The following is a 9,403-nucleotide window of genomic DNA, read 5'->3' as shown; positions in this document are numbered from 1 at the left end:
TGCTATCACTTGTTATGCATTAGAGAGTTGGACAATGACTAAGGAGGATAGAAGGAGAATTGATGCCTTTGAGCTGTGGTGCTGGAGAAGAGTATTGAGTGTACCATGGACTTCTAGGAAAACAAACAGATTCATCCTGGAAAAGGCCAAACCGGATTGCTCCTTGGAGGCAAGGATTCTAAGGCTCCGTCTAACACACTTTGAACATGTTGCAAGGAGGGACAGGTCCTTGGAGAGGTACATCATGCTTGGTAGGGTGGAGGGACAGCACAGAAGGGGAAGGCTCTCTATGACGTGTATTGATTCAGTGACTGGGGAAATCGGGATGGGTGTGTCGGAGACAGTGAGATTGGCACAGGACAGAGCAGAGTTTAGGCATGTTGTACAGAGGGTCGCTATGAGTCAAAAGCGACTCGATGGCACATAACATCAACAACAACATTGTGAAGACCAAGTGGGAAGCATAGGACAGAAAGCTGGGTAGACATGAGAAGGGAAGACATGTTCGGTCTCAAGAAAATTTTCCTAAATGGAGTGGGAATATTTTGTTCTTTTCTCAGATCAGCCTCATTTACAAGTACAAAGAAAGATTACGCTTGTCCAGAGGGAACAGGAGAGTTTGACTCTCTCAGCTATGTTGTTGCTGTTGTGTACCGTCACGTTGGAACTGATCCATAGCAGATTCTCCAGTGGGTTTCCAGAGGCAGCTAATCACAGGGAGATTTCTCATCCTTCTCCTAGAGCAGCTGGTGGCCTCAAACTGTGTGCCTTCCAGATTTCAGGGAAGCTTCTTGGCAAGAGGCCACCAGAACTTCCTCTCTCAGATATAGTATGAGAAATATTATATGACCAGTAGATACCTTTATTGTGGGCAGCTATTTGTTGACCTACTCCTACAATTCCAAGGCTGCATAGTCTAAACATTGAACTAAGGGTTTCAGCCTATTTTAAAAGGGCATTAATATTTGCAAGGTGTCCATATAGTTTGAGGGCCACAGATAGCATTAGGCATTTAGCTGTTAACTAAAATGTAGATGACTAGCTGCTGTATGGGCGAAAGTGTTACAGCCTTAGAAATCTTACCATGCATTTCTACTCTATCTTATAGGGTTTCCTTGAGTGATTATCAATTCAATGGCAGTTGATTTGGATTTTGCTCATATAGTGATGCAATAGGCCAAATGGGAGAGAACAGAGGAAAGGAATCATTGAGCTAACATATCTTTTATAATAAGTGTGTCATTTTAAAGTTATTTATATTGGATGTCATCATTTTCCAAATTCCATAAATTTAGATGTAATAATCTAATTGCATCTTTTATGTGCTTTTATATTATGACAAAAATTGCCAAGTATCTGTTTCATTGACACATAATAGCAATTTCAATCATATTTGTGAGCAGATACTTTGTCTACATTATCACTGACATTTCTTGAAAGCTTATAGATGAAGAACTAGGTCTCAGAAAAGGAAAATACTTTTCCCATCACCAAAAATCATTAGATATTTAAATCTAGGTCTGTCTGACTCAAGTCTGTGCCAGTGCAGGGGGTGTGGAGGTGTGGTGTGCTGGTTTCAACTCTGCTGTTAGTCCTAATTTGCTCCCGACTCCACTAGATACAGGCTATGGTCTTTGCAATCACTTGCTATGCATCAGAGAGTTGGATAATGACTATGGAGGATAGAAGGAGAATTGATGCCTTTGCGCTGTGGTGCTGGAGAAGAGTATTGAGTGTACATACTGTGGACTGCTAAGAAAACAAACGGATTCATCCTGGAGAGGGTTAAACCAGGCTGCTCCCTGGAGGCAAGGATTCTGAGGCTTCCCCTGGCATACTTTGGACATGTTGTAAGGAGAGACCGGTCCTTGGAGAAGGACATCATGCTTGGGAGGGTGGAGAGACAGTGCAGGAGAGGAAGACCCTCTATGAGGTGGATTGATTCAATGACTGGGGTAATTTGGGTGAGTGTGTCCGAAACTGTGATTGGCAAAGGACAGAGCAGGGTTTAGGGTTGTACATAGGGTTGCTATGAGTCTCAAGCGACTCTACGGATTATAACAACAAGAACAACCACCACTAGCTAAAAAGTTGTTCCCATTTACATTTGCACTTGCCTTAGTAAAAAAACCCTAGTGGTTGTGGTTGTTACATGTCATCTCATCCACTCTGACTCATAGCTAACTCATACACAACAGAATGAAGTCTTAGCCAGTCCTTTGCCATCCTCAAAACATTTGGTGAGCTTAAAACCACTGTAAGATTCTTCTATTCCACTGACCCTCTATCTTTCCAACTACAGAAGCTATTCCTACTTTAGTGTCTTAGGCCAAGGCTGATAAGGGTCTGAAACATAAAAGGACCTTACAATCAGGTTAAAGCTAAATTCAGATTTATGTAAACACACATCAAATAGTGTTTATACTATCTGGAAGTCATGGTCTCCAAAACCTGCTGAGGAAGGAGTCTGCTTCCCTCCATTGGCTGGCTTAGCAAAAGGAAACAAAAGGAAATCCTGATATAGAAAGATTCCTGTTCCAGGGAGCAACAGACTCCTGAGCTGAGAAACAGAATGAGGTCTTCTTGCATTTCCAGTCCAGTCTCCCATTATCCTTCAGAGGAGTTTTTAGTCTGTTTACTTGACAATCTTCCCTGTGATGGTGTGATCCCAGGGAGGGCCCCTAGGAGCTTCTCTATGTCCCCTCCCCCTTAGTGTTGAAGTCAAAGGTCCTCAAGGACTGGAAGTGATTACCTAGCCAATGTCTATAAGCTTAAAAGACCGTCCTATTAGCAAATAAACTATATGGAAGAAAATGCAGATTTCGATGTGCTTTTCAAATATGAGAAAAGGTCTCCTGGAATCTTGCAAAGACCCTCTACACATTAATTACCTATTATAATAACAAGTCCGAGAACTGTGTTTTTACTAGGTGCACTGCACTTTTCAGATGACTATACAATTTCTTGCTAAAGTCCTTAAAACCCAGCAATACTTACATCTGAGATTTTTACCAAAAAAGAAGAAATGGAGTGAATGAATCCATGGCTGGCTAAAAGCAATCTGCAAACTACCTTTTCAGACTCTCCTCACCTCCATGTCCATGGACAAGAAGACCTAGGCACCCTGGTGAAAATTCTACTATCATCTGGCTGCTGATATCACTTGCCTTTGGTACATTTGTACATAACAATTCTAATGTACCAGCAAGAGGCCTCCCCCTCCTGTTTATTTCTCTGAAGCTGTAATAAGCAATCCTGTGTGACATTGCCTGCAGCGCGGTTGCCAGGCAGCAGAAAGAGATCTGCAGCAGGAGGCGGGGGAGCTGGGGAGTGGAGAGGAAAGCAGAGCGGGGGCTGGAGGAAGGCTGAACAAGTAGGGGGCTGGGGACTGAAACTGCTGAGCCAGAATCCCATCTTCTTGTCATCCTTCATGTTCAGGCACATAATGAGCCAATAAGCTGAACCTTAGAGGGCAAATAAAGACAGAAAAGAAACCTTTGGATGTTGTCATTGGATCGATCGAGTGTCAAGGATGTTTCTTAGTTTGGGAAGGGAAAGTGTTCAAATACGTTTTGTAGGTTTTTAAATCCACTTGCACATGGTTTCCTGGTAAATGCAGCTCCCCAAATATCATAAAAAGGCCAGCTTCACAGTGGGCCTACTTTGCTCTACAGCGACAATTAGCACATAATAGCCTCCAGCTCTGTGCATGGGGAACGCATACAGTTGTCATTTGAAAGCATTAGAAGCTTCCCAAATCTCAAGAGATGGAAAAGTAGTACAAGGGAGGAGGAAACCTTTGAGGGAATACTGAGAAGCTGCTTTGGGACCTAGAGCCAGGTCATTCAGGGCGTCTCTAGAAGCCAGCCTTCCCCAGCTTGCTTCATTTCATTGGGGAAACTGGGACCTCTGCTAACTCTTGGCTCTTGGCTTTCACAAGAATCTTGCATTAATGAGATTGAAATGATTGGACAGAAAAGTGAGCAGAAGGGGTGGGGGCAGATGGCACTCAGGTCCCTCCATGCTGGCCTGTTTCCCCCAACACAATGCCTCTTGCCTTTTGCCAGCCTCTCAAGCTGTCTGTGACAAGGTTGGCCACTATCCAGTGGTTACAGACAATGATTTTTATTTAGATGTTTGATCACTTTTGCTAATCAAATAGAACAAGAACAGAAGGTTTGTTCAAAACAAACGATGTATTTACAGATAGCTTTGTCTTGGGGAGGCACATTTGAAGGCTCTAAAGTTGCTAGTTACTCTTCCCAGAAGATGCAGAAACACCATCTGGGAGAAAGAAGGGAACAAGGCATGTTAAACAGGGCAAACTGATCTGAAAGATCTGTAATCAATGCAATGATGACCAATTGTCTTCCCCATTTTGGTTGTGGTGAAGGGTGGTTTGAAGGAAAAATATAAATTTAGTGTGTATGATCAACTCCGTTAAAGTAGTGAGGTGACAGATGGAGAGCCCTTCTCCCGCTTCCTCACCATGTATTGAGGTTTATTTCTTCTATGGAGTGACCCTGGCTTCTCTTCCCCAACAAAGGTCATTGATGAATCAATCAAGGACAGTCAGTTGTATTCTGTCCCCACCCCACCCTCCAAACTTAAACACACACATACACAGTAAGAGAGGGGGAGAGTGGGAGAGGGAGAGGGGGAGAGAGAGAGTGTGTTGGAGGAAGGTAAAGGGTTAGAAGAACAGTACTCTTAAAGCATATACCATGTACACAGGAGGAAAATAAAAATTTAGTTATGTGCTTAGTCAGAGAGAGATTATATACATGAAAACAAACAAACAAATAAAAAGCCCACAATAAACCAACAAATCACATCCACCAAATCCAGGATAAGATACAGAGACAGAAGAGTCACTCTGAGGTTTTTCAAATGCCTAACACTTTTTCCTCAGGAACTGCAAAATATTTACAGACACTTGACAGTTCTCTAGGTAGCACAGTTGGAGCATGGGCACTCAGCTCTCTGGAATGTCCTGTGATTGAGGTTTTGTCTATAACACACAGCAGGAGATGCTCATCAATGAAGTTGCTGACTTGCCTGACCACACTGGGTACAGACAGCCCCCACAGAGCCTCCCAGAAAACCTGTGATGTAATATCACACTATTTCATGTGAAACAGCACTGATAATCAAAGCAAAAGGGGAAAATCCTCTAGAGCCTCAGAGTTATGCTGCTTTGGGAATGTCTACTAAAATCTTCTATCATGTTTGGCTTTTAATTCTTTATAGCATTTTTTCTTTAAATTTGGCTTTTCTTTTAGCAAAGTCATAGGCCAGTCACAAAGGGCTAAGGAGATTTTCCTACTCTTAGTAAAAGCTCTAAGTTGATAGAAATAGATGATAAAAATCCCCCATTAAGAAAAGATAGACTATCTATGAAATATTTGCTGAGATGTAGTAAAACTCTGACCCAGTCCATCAGTCCAACATCAAAACCCAAAATAGATACATTATTTGCTCTGATCAATAATAAACCAATTTTAAAATAAAGCCAACAGAATAATGTAGAATTATCTACTCTTGTCCTTCAATCCTCCTATTTGTATGCTTCTTACTCAAACTTCGCTCAAGCTTTCATCGAACTGTATTGTTAATGGGGTGGAATTCTTGCAGGAACTGACCTCTGTTCCCATCATCTGTCTGGTATCATCTATCACTATCAAATTTAGCAGGTTATACATAGCAATGTAGCAGCATTTGGCATCATACATACCTAAAGTGGGACAAAATTACCATTTTGAATAAAGAAGAAACTAACATAAAAAAGGGGGAAAGATAAATTATTAATTTTCTATTACACAGACAAAAAAGTTGGTCCAATTGAAAGTCAAAGTATGTATTATGATGAGTTATTTGGTCAAAATAGGTTGGTGTATGCTATTTTCTGCACACTGATAATACTTAGAGACAGACCAAAGATGGAAAAGGAGGTTAAATTCAAGACTCGTTATAAACATACCTGTGCAGGGCACTTATGAAAGTGCACATAATAGCTAGCATTGCTTTACTCTGAAGGTTTAGATTGCAGAAGAGGTGCTAAACTAATTTATATTGAGGCTGTGTTGGGTTTTATTATTATTATTATTATTATTATTATTATTATTTGCAGTGCAAATAAGAAAGAACATTTGATCCCACACCTTTCCAAGCATGCCAGAAGCATGCAATAATTTTCAGGGTAGGAGAGAGAAAGAAAAATAGAATCTGCATCTCTCTTTGAAAAGTCCCATCCTAGCTGCCAAGGAAAGCAGAATAATTGAACAAATAGGCCTGTGGGAGGATAAGCACCTTCCCATCCTAGGAGCTTTGCCATTTTTTCAAAACCAGCACATTTTTCATAGTTTGCCTCTGCTATCTTCAAATGGATAAGTGGATATGGTCAGAAGCAAGTTCATTCCTTTTCTTTCCCTGGTTTTAAAGGACAAGAGATATCCTCAAAGAGAAGTGGCACAAAGCCATGGTAGAGGAAACAAAACAGCCTGAAAATAAACAGGTTCAGAAACCAACTAAAATAAAACCCAGCTTGGAAAGATCCCCTAAATTAGTCACTTGTCACTATTGAAAAAGAAGGCTCCATGTAGCCATTCCTTCCTAAACATTTTGTTTGGGGTTCCCGAAATAACAGGTTTAATTATATGTGCAAGGCACACTCAAATAATCCAAACTAATGCACATGGGGATTCTGGAGTCCTTAGAAGATTTTAGGAAGGATTTTTATATACTGGGCTCTGGTACTAATGGAGAAAGCTGGTTTTCGGGGAAAGAATGGTACACTGGTCGTGGCTTTGTTATTGCTGTCATAGGCAGTTATTCCATTATTGAGAGATAATAGCTTTGAAAGTAGCAAACATTAAGTAAACTGTAGAGACTAAAGCTTTATTACACTTTTTAGGTGTTAGGGTACTTTCACATTCATTATTTCCTTTAAATATTAAACCACTGGAGATGAAATACAAATTGAAAAAATAAACAACAAAACTCATTGCAGTTGAATAGGAATGGATGATCCTCCAGTGAGTCTGCTGAGGCTGTAAACTGCACTGAAGGAGATTGCCCATCTTTCTCTTGAGGAGTCGTTGGGTGATGCCAACCACCAGTAAGGCATCATCTTTGGTTATCAGAGCAACTATCTACAGACTAGACCACCATAACTCCACACATTGCAATTATTGCCCTTAAATTGAAGATATATAAGCCAAGATGCTGAGAAATCCAAGAATAGTAGGACATCTAAAACCAGGGAAGGAATATCTGAGCAAAGTAAAGTGTAAATGTTTAACTACTAGCCAAAACTTGGCAATTGGATTCCACTCAGAGGTGCCTGTAGAGACAGCTCGTACAATGTGCCTCTGAAAGATCATAGCCCTGGAAATCCAATGGTCTGGTTCTGTTCTGCATACCTGAAATTGTCATGGGGTCTGCACTAATCGAAATTGAGCAACAACAGCAAACCCAAGGTAAATAGTCTTTTCATTATTGTGAATTGTCTCACTTTGCTAATGAAAATCCATAATTAACAAATGCTGCCCCCTGATCAAGAAATCAGACTGGCTGATAATGCAATTAAAATGTTCTAATTTTTAAATCCAGAATGATAATATCATTGAACAGCTTTGTTAGACCATAGTTATGCGTTCAGGATTATAATGTGACATCAAAATTCAGCAAGAACAGTAAAAAAAAATGTTGGCATATGAGCTACTGAGCTTGAATACCAATGCTAGTTTCAGGAATAGATGATATAATGCTAAAAACCATTTCCATGTTACAAAGAGAAGGAGCAGTATGACAGGAGGAGGGAGGGAAGAGGCAGAGGGGAAGAGAGTGAAAAAAGTATTATAGCCATTCGAGCTATTTCATTGCCTCCAAATGTTGCTATCTGTCAGCAATTAACAACTTGAGAATGAGCTAAATAAATTTTCAAAGGTAAAAGTGCATGATATTTTATACAACTGGTATGATAATTTTCTATAAATTACACAAGAGAAAAATATCAATGCATTATAGAACATATGTAGGTGGCTGTGGTTGTTAAGTGCTATCAAGCTGAGTGTGACTCATGGAGACACTGTGAATGACAGATCTGAACTTTCCTTATTCAGTGCCATCTCATAATTTCTTTCTTCTTATTATTATAAATTTTAATGAAAGTTTACAGAGACTTAGGGTTTCCATTCATTCATTGTTGCACTTTTCTCCCTAGCCACCTCCTCCCCCCAATTAGTTCTTTGAAAAGTAAAAGAAAAATTCTTTCATTTCTATACAATCCCTCCCCAAAAGTCCACTCCACTATGCATCCTTCATTCTGGACTTCTGACATGACAATAATACCTAATCATATATCCCTTTCGAACAGTTCTCTCCCTCATCTGTTTGAATGAAGTATACATTACTAATTCCATTTTTCTTTCTTCTCTCAACACCGATGTCAGTCCCATTATACAACAGTGGCCCTATGCAATATTTGTCCCTTTTTTATTTGACTGAGATATTTCACTCAGCATAATGTACTCCAGGGTCACCCATTTTGTATATTTCATAAGTTCTCTGTTTTTCAATGCAGCATAGTATTCCATTGTGTGAATATACCATGGCTTCTCTATCCATTCATTTGTTGATGGGCACTTGTGTTGTTTCCAACTGTGCTATTGCGAACATAGCCAAAGTAAACATGGGTGCGCATATATCTGCTTGAGTGGCATTCTTTAAGGTATATTCTCAGTAGTGGAATTTCTGGGTCAAATGGCATTTCTACATGCAAGTTTTTTAGAAAGTGCCATACAAACTTCCATAGTGGTTGCACCATTTTACAGTCCCACAAACAGATAATAAGTGTTCCAGTTTCTCCACAACCTCACCAGCATTTGGTGGTTGCTGTTCTGTTAAATTTTGCTATTCTTACTGGGGTGAGATGATATCTCATAGTTGTTTTGATTTACATCTCTCTTAGAGCTAGGGATTTTGAACATTTCTGCATAGACTTGTTGGCCATCTGAATGTCCTCTTTAGTGAAGTGTCTGTTTATATCCTGTGCCCATTTTTCAATTAGGTTACTTACCTTTATGTTGTTGTGGATAATTTTTATAAATTCTAGATATAAGTCCCTTGTCTGACATGTCATTATGAAATATTTTTCCCAATCTGTGGCTTCCCTTTTTACCCTGTTGGAGAAGCTTTTTGATTTGCTTAGGGATTTGATTCTTAGAAGGTCTCTTTCATCTATTTTATCCTCTCCTGGTTGAAAATTTTACAGGATGTTTAGAAGACTGTTTATGTGTGGACTACGACTTCTAGAGATCTTCCAAGCTATTCTTTAATGAAGTTTATAGTCTTTGTTTTAGCCCTAGGTCCATGATCCACATTAAGTTGGTTTTTCTGTATG

General features: G+C 39.9%; 1 pseudogene; it reads right to left on the bottom strand.

Moving 5' to 3' along the window:
• LOC102865149 overlaps positions 1–3,432 on the bottom strand; it is a 165,734-nt pseudogene extending 162,302 nt beyond the window's left edge.
• Between the last annotated feature and the right edge of the window lie 5,971 nt (positions 3,433–9,403).

Source organism: Elephantulus edwardii, unplaced genomic scaffold (assembly GCF_000299155.1).
Source record: "Elephantulus edwardii isolate Elephantulus edwardi_28Jun2011 unplaced genomic scaffold, EleEdw1.0 scaffold00112, whole genome shotgun sequence".
Taxonomy (NCBI): Eukaryota; Metazoa; Chordata; class Mammalia; order Macroscelidea; family Macroscelididae; genus Elephantulus; species Elephantulus edwardii.
Note: the sequence above shows the minus strand (reverse complement) of the source record. Positions and strands in the feature narration are given on the sequence as shown.